The following is a 14,744-nucleotide window of genomic DNA, read 5'->3' as shown; positions in this document are numbered from 1 at the left end:
TCTAGGGAAAAGGCTCAAATATGCCATTGAACTATCAGAAATGGCTCATTTATGCCATCAGTTAAAAGTTTGGCTCATTCATGCCATCACCGTTATAAAATCGGCTCATCCATGCCATTAATTTTTAACGGTGATTTTTAAAAACAGTTTTGCCATGTGGCCTTTTATTAAAGGTCCACGTCATTAATTAAAATAAGGAAAATGACTCAAATATGCCATTGAACTATCAGAAATGGATCATTTATGCCATCAGTTAAAAGTTACGCTCATTCATGCCATCGTCGTTATAAAATCAGCTCACCCATATCATTACTTTTTAATGGTGCGTTTTCAAAAACTATTTTCTATGTGGCCTTTTATTAGAGGTCTGCAACATTAATTAAAGTAAGTCAATATTAATTTCAAATATCTTAGATCCATTAAAAGCAACCAGTTCGTTTAACATAACCCGACCCACACCCATTAAAGTATTTTTTTTCCTACAACAACAACTATTTTTCTGATTAGAAGAAATAATGATTAATGTATATCCTTGACTATTTCTAGTTGATTCTAAATCATTATAAATGTTACGCTTAACAGAAATCTTAAAAATTCTATCCTATATTTTAATTTCAGTGACTCCAGAAATTGCAAGAAATAAGCCAATGAACGATTAGGGCGAACAAGAAAAAGAAAGAGGCATATCAATAGAGCTTCTCCAATATTCTCCCATCACGAATTAGGGGATTATAATACATTATTGAAATATCATTTCTAAATAACGGCTTAAAAGAAGTCTAATATCCTAACTATCCCGCCATGTATATGGGATAGCTTCTCCCATCACGAATTAGTGGTGCAATGTAACGCCCCGCATTTTGGGCTAGAATAAAAACCATGATTTCGATGCATTGTTAATCTCGAAGCCATAAAATCCTATGCCAATACGGCATGTTAATTATTGTGTAGCATGTGAATCCGCTCAAGCTTGAATTTAGACCATAGAGGTCCTTCAACTCAAGGACGAGTTGAAACTATTTCGGTCGACTAAGTTTTAGTGGATGTTGTAAAGTGTGTCAGCTTCCATCAACCATAATTCTCTGTATATGTCGAATTAGGAAGCCTACTATGTGTCAAATGATAGGTATTTGAGTTAGCTTTCCAACGATACCAATTTGGCTAAAATCCAACACCCGAACAAGAAGTTATGACCTTTCAAAGTGATAAGCGACACCTAACCAATCGCCCATGGCCACTGGAAAGCATAGGCGATAGCCTAGGCAGCGCCTATGTAAACATAGGCGATAGCCTAGGCGGCGCCTATGTGAAGATAGGCGATGGGATGGGCGGCGCCTATGTGAAGATAGGCGATGGGATGGGCGGCGCCTATGTGAAGATAGGCGATGGGATGGGCAGCGCCTATGTAAGGAATTCTGGAAATTTAAACACTCCGTGTTGAGGACAAAGTGGTCCTTCTCCACCCTTACTTAGCCCTAAAACACGAGATTTAGTTCCAACGACCCCAAAATACATATTCTTTCATCAAAAGTGCTCAAGATTCTCCTTAGGTTTACAAAATGAAAACCAAAATAGTTCAAGATTTGACCGTAGGTTTTCAAAGATAATTACATATTTGGAATCACCAATCCGCAAGCTTCAAGAAACATCTATTACCTTTGGAAATAGAGGTACGTGGGGTTATCCAAAAATCTCATGGGTGTAGTTTTTATGAACATGCATGCTTTTAAATGGGGTTTTCAATCAAATGCTAATATCTTGCTTTCAATATGATTTCTAAGTCATTTTCTTTATTTCATGGGAATTGTTTGCCTATATACTCCAGTGGTTGAAACCATGCATATGTGATTTGAGATTTTCCATGGAAGTTGATAAATATGAATGATAAATTGTTTTCAAATTCCCATGATAATGTTTCGATACTCCATATTATATTGTGATCAACAAAAGAGAACATGAATTTGAAATAAATATTGTTCACCCCTTGTAAATGATGAAGCACCTTGGTTCTTACATGATTATGCATATGTGGATGTGATATTGATGACTTGCAAGTCGGGTATGACGATACCCTACAGAATACGATATGTGATTGAATAAGATGAAATTTGAATGCATTGATTTTACATGATAAAGGTGGATTCCCGAAGAAGGCGTTTGAGACACAAGCGACTCATCGCTGGAATAACGTGTTTGTCGACACGAAATATCGGTACCATGCTTTGTGGTCTTGCGTACCTGATATTATATTATCCCAAATTGGGATTTATGGTTAGGAGCCATGCTTTGTGGCACCATGCTTTGTGGTCTTGTGTGTCTCTCCCTCACTTATACTCTAATCTCGCCGGCAACTGAGGTTTGACAGTTGGTGTAAATTATGTAGGGTATTCCACCTAGCTCAATTGCATTTCATTATTGTTGAGAAAAACTATTGCATTACACCCATGTGTTTTCAAATTATTTGATACGAAAATTGCTTTATAATGGCTCTCAATTATATTTTGTAAAAATATTATGTTTTGCGTTGATATCTCTGCGTGCCAGTACTTTTGTGCTGACCCCTTCCCCTCCAACCTCTCAGGTTCAGAGGTCCAGTCTAGGGGTCAAGAGAATCAGTAGAACTTTTAGACAGAGCTGTAGAGACAAGTGGTGAGCCTTCTATGTTTCAGAAGGTCTTATGTCCTGCAGTCCTTTTATCTTATGTTCAGTTTTTGGGTCTGCTGGGGGCCTTGTCCCAGTTTTCAGATAGACATTGTTTAAGTCATGTAGTAGAGATTTCGCAAACGGTTTTAGAGATGTTGATTTAGATTGTGGGACACTATTCCCCATTGTTATTTTCATATGATTCTTGACCATGTTTCCGTTATATTGTGTTTGTTCCACATTACTTTGATTATATGAATTATATGTATGATTATATAGGGGTGTTTTGGGCCTTCATAGTTTGAAATGCTCGTCATGGCCAGGCCCTAGTTTGGGTCATGACAAACTTAGTATCAAAGCACGGTTCATGGTCCCAGGGTGTCTGCAAAATCGCATCAGGTAGAGTCTTATTTATGGGTGTGTAGTGCGCCACACTTATAAGCAGAAGGCTACTTGGCGTTTAGGAAATGTTTCCCTTCTTTGTGATTTAGTTTGTGCTTCAGAGTCTGAACTGTCCCCTAATCAATGATCACTTGTGTTTCAGAAACACAGTTATGCCTCCACGTCGTATCATCGATCAGAATGCTCAGGCAGATGAGGTCCGTCCCACCCATGGGATGCAGACCCATAATAGGGCTCACACTCTAAAATTTATCCCTTCTCCAGGAGTCCCTCCAATCCTGACCAGTCCACTTCGGGCTATGCGGACTAATGCTAACCATCCCCCAACTGCTTAGGAAGATATTTCAAATACAGAATTCAGACGGTCCATTCATATGCTGACTCAGTCTGTAGCTAACCAGACTCAACGATCGAAAGATGTTGGGTCTGCATCTGTGACATCTGAAGCTACTAGAGTCAGACATTTCATAAAGATGAACCCACCTAAGTTCACTGGCACCAAGGTGGAGGAAGATCCATAGGAGTTCATGATACATGTAGATAAGGTTGAAGGGGTGGATCTAGCAACCTATCAGCTCAAGGACGTTGCGACTCAGTGGTATGCCAACTGGGAAGATGAAAAAGGTGAAAGTGCTGAGCCCACAGTTTGGGGCGAATTTGTGGAAGCTTTCCTTGATCGATTCTTTCCTCTGGAGTTGACGAAGGCCAAAGCAGAAGAGTTTATAAATCTGAAACAGGGCAGTATGAGTGTCCAGGAGTACACTTTGAAGTTTAATAAACTAGCCCGCTATGCACCAGAGTTGACTAGTAATATGAGGGCCCGGATGAGGAAATTTGTATCTGGCCTTACTGATGACCTAGTACTTGAGTGCCAGGGGTCTATGTTGAATAAGGAGTTAGAATTTACTCGACTGACCTTTCATATGCATCAAGTTAAAGAGAATAAGAAAAAGATTATTGAATCTAAAGAGAAAGAAAAATAGGATAAAAGAGCTAGATCTGCGGATCAGCACCAGAGTCATCCGCAGAGTGGTAACTGGGGTAATAAGTGGTCGAAGAAGAAGAAGTTTTGGAATAATGCACAGTCAGCAGCCAGCGCCCCAGCGCCCAGACCACCGACAGATAGACAAACTCAGAGTTTTCAGACTCCTCATGGGTCTAAAGCTTTAGGTATACAGTCTCAGGGCAGTGTGGCCTAACAGCGGAGTACACGTTTGCAGTATGAGGTTTGCGGAAGGAAACATCTAGGAAAGTTCTGGTTTGAGGGGAGAAACTGTTATACTTGTGGCAAAGTAGGTCACCATCAGAGATATTGTCCATCTACTAGAGTAAATGCGAGAGGGGCTAAGTCCCAAGCTGCCTCTACAGCTCCTTTTCCTAAGAGTGCCCCTTCAGCTGTCGGAAGCGGTCACAACCGGTTATATTTTTTGACTAACCGCCAAGAGGTGGAAGCTTAACCAGATGTTGTCACTGGTATGTTATGAATCTTTTCTCGTGATGTTTATGTATTGCTTGATCCAGGGTCTACTTTATCCTATATGACCCCTTATATGGCTGTTGGTTTTGGGTTTGAGCCCGAAGTTATTGTAAAACCCTTCTCTGTTTCTACTCCTGTAGGTGATTCTGTTATTGCTAAAAGGGTATATAGAAATTGTGTCATGTCTGTTCATAGTAGGAAAACTGCAGCAGACCTTATAGAATTGGATATGATAGATTTTGATGCCATCCTTGGGATGAACTGGCTCCATTTGTGTTATGCCACCCTTGATTGCAAAACCCGAAAGGTCACTTTTTCCTTCCCGAATGAGACACCAGTTATAAGGGCAAGGAGTTCTGTGGAACCTAGAGGTCACTTTATCTCTTATCTTAGAGCCCGAAAGCTTATCTCCAAAGGGTATATGTATCATCTAATCCGAGTAAAAGATTCAAAAGTTTGAAACCTTCCTCTGTAGTGAATGAATCTCCAGAAGTCTTTCCTGAAGATCTCCCAGGGATACCCCCTAATAGGGAGATAGATTTTGGCATTGATGTGTTGCCAGACACTCGTCCTATTTTTATTCCGCCATATAGAATGGCTCCCGTGGAACTAAAGGAGTTAAAGGAACAGCTTGCAGACCTCCTAGACAAAGGCATTATTCATCCTAGTGTTTCCCCATGGGGTGCACCCGTGCTCTTCGTGCGAAAGAAGGATGGGGCCCTTCGGATGTGCATAGACTACCATCAGTTAAATAAGGTCACGATTAAAAATAAATATCCTCTTCCTAGGATTGATGACCTTTTTGGCCAGCTTCAGGGTGCCAAGTGCTTTTCAAAGATAGACCTTCATTCGGGTTATCATCAATTGAAAATTAGGGAGTCAGGCATACCCAAGATAGCCTTCCAAACCCGATATGGTCACTATGAATTTCTAGTCATGTCTTTCGGGTTGACTAACGCCCCTGCAGCCTTCATGGATCTTATGAATAGAGTGTTTCGTCAGTTTCTTGACTTGTTCATCATTTTATTTATTGATGATATTCTGATCTATTCTAAGAGTAAAGAGGATCACTCCAATCACCTCCGAATTATCCTTCTAACCCTAAGGATCATCAACTGTATGCCAAATTTTCTAAGTGTGAATTCTGGTTAGATGTTATTGCCTTCCTGGGGCATATTGTGTCCAGTGACGGGATAAGAGTGGATCCCCAGAAAGTTGAAGAAGTGAGAAAATGGCCCAGACCCACGACTCCAACCGATATTCGGAGCTTCTTGGGTTTGGCGGGGTATTACAGGAGGTTCGTAGAGAGTTTTTCTTCCATAGTTGCTCCGCTTACTAAACTGACTTAGAAAAAGATGAAGTTTGTGTGGTCTGACTTGTGTGAAAAAAGCTTTGAGAAATTGAAGGACAAGCTGACTACTGCTCATGTTTTGACCCTTCCCGAGGGTGTAGATGATTTTGTGGTTTATTGTGATGAGTCCCGTGTGGGACTTGGTTGTGTATTGATACAGCGTGGTAAGGTGATAGCTTATGCATCTAGGCAGCTAAAGGTGCATGAGCGCAATTACCCCACTCATGACTTAGAGTTAGCAGCCGTGGTGTTTACACTTAGAATTTGGAGGCACTATCTCTAAGGAGTGCATGTTGATATTTATACTGACCATAAGTGTTTACAGTAAGTTTTCTCACAGAAAGAATTGAACCTCAGGTAGAGGCATTGGATGGAGCTTTTGAAAGACTATGATATGAGTCTGCATTACCATCCAAGCAAGGTAAATGTTGTAGCCGATGCCCTCAGTAGGTTGTCTATGGGTAGCCTTTCTCATGTAGAAGAAGGAAAGAAAGAGATGGTGAAGGATATTCACCGCCTTACAAATTTGGGAGTGCGACTCTTAGATTCTAAATATAGAGGGGTAATTGTTCACGAGTTAGCTAATTCATCTCTTTGTGCTGAAGTTAAGGAGAAGCGGGTTGAAGATCCCATCTTGATGCAAATCAAGAAAGATGTGGGTCAACAAAAGGTTATGTCGTTTGAAATCAGTGGTGATGGTGTTCTGAGATTTCGGGGTAGGTTATGCATTACAAATGTCGATGGGCTACGAGAAAGAATCCTTAATGAGGCACACACTTCGAGGTATGTCATTTACCCAGGCTCTACTAAGATGTACCATGATTTGAAAACCTTGTATTGGTGGAATAACATGAAACGTGATGTAGCTAATTTTGTGTGCAAGTGTTTGAACTGTCAACAAGTGAAGGTATAACACATGAGGCCGGGTGGTATTTCCCAAGAGATAGCCCTGCTTTATGGAAGTGGGAGATGATAAACATGGACTTTATTACAGGACTTTCGAGATCTCGAAACCAATATGATTCTATATGGGTGATTGTAGATCAGTTGACCAAGTCAGCCCACTTTTTGCCTGTGAGGACTAATTATTCGGGAGAGGTTTATGCTTAGATTTACATTGAGGAGATAGTTCAATTGCATGAGGCACCGGTGTCATTTATATCCGATAGAGGTACGCAGTTTTCATCTCAGTTTTGGAGATTCTTTCAGAAGGGTTTAGGTACACAAGTGAATTTGAGCACAGCTTTCCACCCTCAGACGGATGGGCAAGCTGAGCGTACTATTCAGACCCTCGAAGATGTATTGAGGGCATGCGTCATTGATTTTAAAGGTAGTTGGGTAGATCACCTACCACTGGTTGAATTCGCTTATAATAATAGCTACCATGCCATCATCAAGATGGCTCCTTTTGAGGCTTTGTATGGGAGAAGATATAGGTCTCCAATAGGATGGTATGAAGTAGGTGAGACTCAGTTGTATGGCCTGATCTTGTTCATCAGGCGATGGAGAAAGTGAAAATCATTAGAGAATGACTCAAGACTGCTCAGAGTCTTCAAAAGTCCTATGCCGATGTTCGGAAAAGAGAACTAGAGGTTGAAATTGGTGATTGGGTATTTCTCAAGGTTTCTCCTATGAAAGGAGTTATGCGGTTTGGAAAAAGGGGTAAATTGAGCCCTCATTATGTAGGGCCATATCAGATTTTGAAGAAGATTGGTACAGTTGCATATGAGTTAAATTGCCTGCAAGTTTGGGTTCCGTTCATCCGGTATTCCATGTATCCATGTTGAAGAAATGCATTAGAGATCATTCTATGGTATTGCCAGTAGAGGGTATCAAAGTGACAGACTCCTTGTCTTACGAAGAAGAGCCCATTGAAATTTTAGATCGCCAAGTTCGAAAGATGAGGAGCAAAGAGATAGCCTCAGTAAAGGTACTGTAGAGGAATCAGAAAGTCGAAGAAGCAACTTGGGAGTCAGAAGATGACATGAGAATTAGATATCCAAATTTTTTTACTTCGATGGAGGAGGAGACAGAAGGTACTATTCCTATCTTATCTTTCCTAGTCAGTTATTATGCTTGAAATTGTGTCTGTCTGTGTCCCGCATCATCATTCGGGGACCAATGATCCTAAGGGGGGATAATGTAATGCCCCTCATTTTGGGCTAGAATAAAAACCATGATTTCGATGCGTTGCTAATCCCGAAGCCATAAAATCCTATGCCAATACGGCATGTTAATTATTGTGTAGCATGTGAATCCGCTCAAGCTTGAATTTAGACCATAGAGGTCCATCAACTCAAGGACGAATTGAAACTATTTCGGTCGACTAAGTTTTAGTGGACGTTGTAAAGTGTGTCAGCTTCCATCAACCAAAATTCTATGTATATGTCAAATTAGGAAGCCTACTATGTGTCAAATGATAGGTATTCGAGTTAGCTTTCCAACGATACCAATTTGGCTAAAATCCAACACCCGAGTAAGAATTTATGACCTTTCAAAGTGATAAGCGATGCCTAACCAATCGCCCATGGCCACTGGAAAGCATAGGCGATAGCCTAGGCGGCGCCTATGTGAACATAGGCGATAGCCTAGGCAGCGCCTATGTAAACATAGGCGATCGCCTAGGCGGCGCCTATGTGAAGATAGGCGATGGGATGGACGGCGCCTATGTAAGGAATTCTAGAAATTTAAACACTCCGTGTTGAGGACAAAGTGGTCCTTTTCCACCCTTACTTAGCCCTAAAACACGAGATTTAGTTCCAACGACCCCAAAATACATATTCTTTCATCAAAAGTGCTCAAGATTCTCCTTAGGTTTTCAAAATGAAAACCCAAATAGTTCAAGATTTGACCGTAGGTTTTCAAAGATAATTACATATTTGGAATCACCAATCCGCAAGTTTCAAGAAACATCTATTACCTTTGGAAATAGAGGTACGTGGGGTTATCCAAAAATCTCATGGGTGTAGTTTTTATGAACATGCATGCTTTTAAATGGGGGTTTTCAATCAAATGCTAATATCTTTCTTTCAATATGATTTCTAAGTCATTTTCTTTATTTCATGGGAATTGTTTGCCTATATACTCCAGTGGTTGAAACCATGCATATGTGATTTGAGATTTTCCATGGAAGTTGATAAATATGAATGATAAATTGTTTTCAAATTCCCATGATAATGTTTCGATACTCCATATTATATTGTGATCAACAAAAGAGAGCATGAATTTGAAATAAATATTGTTCACCCCTTGTAAATGATGAAGCACCTTGGTTTTTACATGATTATGCATATGTGGATGTGATATTGATGACTTGCAAGTCGGGTATGACGATACCCTACAGAATACGATATGTGATTGAATAAGATGAAATTTGAATGCATTGATTTTACATGATAAAGGTGGATGCCCGAAGAAGGCGTTTGAGACACAAGTGACTCATCGCTGGAATAACGTGTTTACCGACACGAAATATCGGTACCATGCTTTGTGGTCTTGCGTACCTGATATTATATTATCCCAAATTGGGATTTATGGTTAGGAGCCATGCTTTGTGGTTTTGTGCACTACCATATTTGATTTGGGTCAAGACACCATGCTTTGTGGTCTTGTGTGTCTCTCCCTCACTTATACTCTAATCTCGGCGGCAACTGAGGTTTAACAGTTGGTGTAAATTATGTAGGGTATTCCACCTAGCACAGTTGCATTTCATTATCGTTGAGATAAACTATTGCATTACACCCATGTGTTTTCAAATTATTTGATACAAAAATTGCTTTATAATGGCTCTCAATTATATTTTGTAAAAATATGATGTTTTGCTTTGATATCTGTGCGTGCCAGTACTTTTGTGCTGACCCCCTCCCCTCTCCAACCTCTCAGGTTCAGAGGCCCAGTCTAGGGGTCAAGAGAATCAGTTTGTAGATACAAGTGGTGAGCCTTCTATGTTTCGGAAGGTCTTATGTCCTGCAGTCCTTTTATCTTATGTTCAGTTTTTGGGTCTGCTGGGGGCCGTGTCCCAGTTTTGAGATAGACATTGTTTCAGTCATGTGTAGAGATTTCGTAGACGGTTTTAGAGATGTTGATTTAGATTGTGGGACACTATTCCCCATTGTCGTTTTCATATGATTCTTGACTATGTTTCCGTTCTATTGTGTTTCTTCTGCATTACTTTGATCATATGAATTATGTGCATGATTATCGGACAGATAGGGGTGTTTCAGGCCTTCATGGTTTGAAATGCTCGTCACGGCCAGGCCCTGGTTCAGGTCGTGACATGCATACATTGTTAGAAAAATTATTTTCAAATAACGGCTTAAAAGAAGTTTGCTATTCCAATTATCCCGCCAAGTATATGTGATAAGTTCTCCCATCATTTTGATATATATGCTGGAATAAATAATCTCGATACTAACTAATTTCAAATATTTTGAAATTAATATTGATTTCTTTTAATTAATGGCGTGGACTTATGATAAAAGACCACGTGACAAAGTTATTTTTAAAAATCCATCATTAAAAAGTAATGGCATGGGTGGGTTGATTTTATAGCTGTGATGGCATGAATAAGCCAAACTTTTAACTGATGGCATAAATGAGCCATTTCTGATAGTTTAATGGCATATTTGAGCCTTTTTGCTTATTTTAATTAATGACGTGGACTTCTAATAAAAGGCCACAGGATAAAGCTGTTTTTGAAAACCACCGTTAAAAAGTAATGGCATGGATAAACTGATTTTGTAACGGCGATGGTATGAATGAGCTCAACTTTTAACTGATGACATAAATGAGTCATTTCTGATAGTTCAGTGGCATATTTGATTCTTTTCCATTTATTCTATTGGTTAGCTTCTGCAGTTTATTATTATTACTATGCTCTGATCTTCACGAGGAAAGGCTATGGAGTCATCTCACACCTCGGTTGGTTTGGAATGTCCATTACGACCAGGGCCTCAGTTCGGATCGTGACAAAATAATCACATTCCACACTACATGGCCCGTGAAAACGATACAACTATTGACAAGGTCAATGGCATTGATGTACTTATTTTGTGCTGGTTTTTAAATTTTTCGTCATTCATGACAAATAATTCTTTTTTGTGGCATAAGTCTATATTTTCTCATCATAATAACAACTCACAAGTTATGCTCACTAAGTATAAATTCGATTGCAATATTCCTATCGTAAATTACGAGTGACTATTGAATATGTTTTGGAGAAGATCTGTCAATATATTTCCACAACGTTTAACTTACGCCATATATAATTGAGACACCCAGACATATTCTTTAATGAACCGTGATATATTGACTCATTGACTTCCAAGTCGTTCTAATTCTATTTTGCATTTAGTAAGAGTTATAGTAGGGAAAATGTTGGAAGAAAGAAAGTAAAATTGCACACAAACTGATGAGAAAGAAAAGACTAGTACTTTTTTTTTTTACTTCTCAATTCAACTACATAAAACAAGACGACCTAGTGCCATTAGGCTTACAACTTAACAACTAAACCTAAAATATAGGAACTAAAGATAGTGGTGAAGTAGGAGTAAAACACTGCTAAGAACGTGCCCACTAATTCTGTAAACCAGTAAATAGAAAAAATACAGAAATTGACTTAGTAAAACTTACTTCCACTTAATACTAAAAAACAGGACCATAACAAGACTTGCACATTATTGAAGAATTAGTCAACACCCCCCCTTTCTTCAAAATCACATACTCCCATTTGTAGCTTGAAGAAGTCATGCTTGTTGCGCGGAAGCGATTTAGTAAGAACATCAGCAACCTGATCATTTGTGCCACAAAATTTCAATGAGATTATTCCACCAGCAACTAGATCGTGAATGAAGTGATAACGGATGTCGATGTGCTTCGTCCTACTGTGAAATGCAGGATTTTTTGTCATAGCAATCGCCGCCTTGTTGTCACACCATATTTCAGTTGGACCAATCTGGTCTTGTTGAAGATCCACTAACAATTTCCTTAACTAGATAGCTTGGCAACCGGCGGAAGTTGCAGCCATGTATTCTGCTTCCGAAGATGACAACGCGATTGTATCTTGTTTCCTTGAACTCCATGAGATTGCTCCGGAACCAAGACTAAAGACATTTCCAGATGTGCTTCTGCGATTTTCCAAGCTACCTGCCTAATCACTATCAGTAAAACCAATTAATTTGAATACTGAAACTTTTGAGTACCAAATTCCATAGCTTATTTTGCCAGCAACATATCGCAGGATCCTTTAGGCTGCACCCAGGTGTTGCTTCGAAGGACTATGCATGAACCTTGAAATCAAACTGACAGAGAATGCTATATCGGGCCTTGTGTGTGATAAGTAGTTTAGACCAGCTTCTAAAATAAGAAGCATTTGCTATGCCTGTACCATCATCAAGTACCATTTTCTCATTCATATTCATGGGTGTGGGAGATGGATTACATTTCAGCATGTTGAACTTCTGTAAAAGCTCAGTAGCATATTTTCTTTGAGAAATAAAGATTCCATCCGAACCTTGTCTCACCTCAAGCCCAAGAAAATAATGCAACATACCCAAGTCGGACATTTTAAATTTACCCATCATGCAACTCTTAAATTCTGAAACAATAGATTCACAAGAGCCCATATATATAATATCATCGACATAAAGACAAACAACTAGAAAATCACCATTACCTCTCTTCTTCACATAAAGTGTGGGTTCATTCTCACTTCTTCTGAACTGCTGCTCTTGAAAGAAGGTATCAATTTTTGTATACCATGCCCGTGGAGCTTGCTTTAGACTATACAATGCCTTCTCTGTATACTTTGCTCTTCCCTTCACTGGAGATGAAGCCTTCAGGTTGAGAGACGTATACTTCTTCATGTAAGTCGCCATTTAGGAAGGCAGACTTAACATCAAATTGGTACACAGGCCAAACCAAGTTGAGCAGCCAAGGCTAGAGTAGTTCTAACCATTTCAAAGCGAGCTACCGGTGAGAATGTCTCTTCAAAGTCGATGCCTTGTTTCTGGCAATATCCTTTTGCAACAAGTCGGGCTTTATGCCTTTTCACACTTCCATCAGAATTGTACTTCACTTTGAAAATCCATTTTAGCCCGATAACATTCTTCCCATCAGGAAAATCAACCAATTCCCAGGTTTGGTTTTTCTCAATGGACTGGATCTCTTCAATCATTGCATTCTGCCACTCAGATCGCTTTGCAGCTTCTTCATAACATGTTGGTTCAGCAGCTAACAAGGAAAAACTGCAGGATGCATAAATATCTTCCAGCGACCGAAACTTCATTGGTGGCGTTTCGCTGGATGATGCCGAAGATGGAGAGTGGGAGCTTGTTGGATTAGACTTGCTGCTGCTACTGCCATGAAAAAATGATTAGCATCACTGCTGGAAGAAGAGGAAGGATCAAAACTTTCAGATTCAAGAATCGTAGTACACTCTCCTTCTGATTGTTACGGAATATGGATTACTGAATCTTCTTTCTCGCCATTCCACTCCCAGACTGCTTCTTCGTTGAAAACAACATTCCTATTGATAATCACTTTGCCACTAGTAGGATTATATAGTCTATATGCTTTGGATTGAGGACTATAACCAATGAAAATGCATTTCTCTGATTTTTCATCTAGTTTAGAACGTATATTAACCAAAGCATAAGCTCTACAACCAAAGACTTTCAAGTGGCTTACTCGTGGTTTCCGTCCCGTCCATGCTTCATATGGAGTTCGATCCAAAACAGCTTTTGTTGGAGAGATGTTCAAGAGGTACACAGCTGCAGCCACTGCTTCTCCCCAAAAGTGAACTGGAAGTCCCCTTTCATTAAGTAGGCTTCTGGCCATCTCAACTACTGTACGATTTTTCCGCTCGGAGACTCCATTTTTCTGCGGCGAGTACGGTGTTGAAAGATCCCTGCGAATTCCATTCTCATCACAAAATGAATTAAAATCATCAGATAAAAATTCACCACCACGATCTGTGCGAAGAGCTTTTATGTTGTAGCCTGATTGCTTCTCCACGAGGGCCTTGAATTTTCTGAAATTATCAAATGCTTCAGATTTGAACTTGAGAAAGTAAACCCTGCTCATACGACTATAGTCACCAGTAAACAGAAGAAAGTACCGACTCCCACCTAGTGACTCAGTTTTCAACGGCCCACACAAGTCAGCGCGTACAAACTCCAGACAACAACTAGCCCTCCAAGATTTTCCTACCGGAAAAGATTTTCTACTTTGTTTTCCAAATATGCACCCTTCACATAACTCAAGATCACCCACTTTTGGTAAACCAACCACCATGTTCTTTCTAGTCAACAATTTCAAGCCATTAATGTTCAAATGACCATATCGAAGATGCCAAAGTTGAGTTTCATTAACACCTTTAGCAACTAACGCATTTTTAACAATATTTGAAACATTAAGGGGAAACATATTGTTCTGAGTCATAGGCACAATTACAACAGTCTGACCAGATTTCTTGTCACTGACAATGCATGAATCATTATCAAACAGAACAGAGTAACCATTAACCATCAATTGTCCAACACTTAGCAAATTGTAAGCCAAACTAGGAACAAATTGCACATCACAGATAAGTTTAGTATTACCCTGCGTTGTTTTGATGGCTATGGTACCCTTGCCTTCAACTCGTACTTGTTTGTCATCACCAAGTTGAACTTCACTTTTTCTCGACTCATCAAGATCTCTAAATAGAGACTTTGTACCAGACATATGATTCGAGCATCCACTATCAATAATCCAAACACCATCGGAATTGTCAGTAATTGGAGAAGGAGCCATGAACAACTTACTTTCATCCTCCACTTTCTCGGAGAGATTGGCATGCTTCTGTTCATCTCTTTGTTTGGTCCAACAATA

The sequence above is a fragment of the Capsicum annuum genome, chromosome 1 (genome assembly GCF_002878395.1).
Source record: "Capsicum annuum cultivar UCD-10X-F1 chromosome 1, UCD10Xv1.1, whole genome shotgun sequence".
NCBI lineage: Eukaryota > Viridiplantae > Streptophyta > Magnoliopsida > Solanales > Solanaceae > Capsicum > Capsicum annuum.
The sequence above is the reverse complement of the archived record's forward strand: the minus strand, read 5'-3'. Positions refer to the sequence as shown.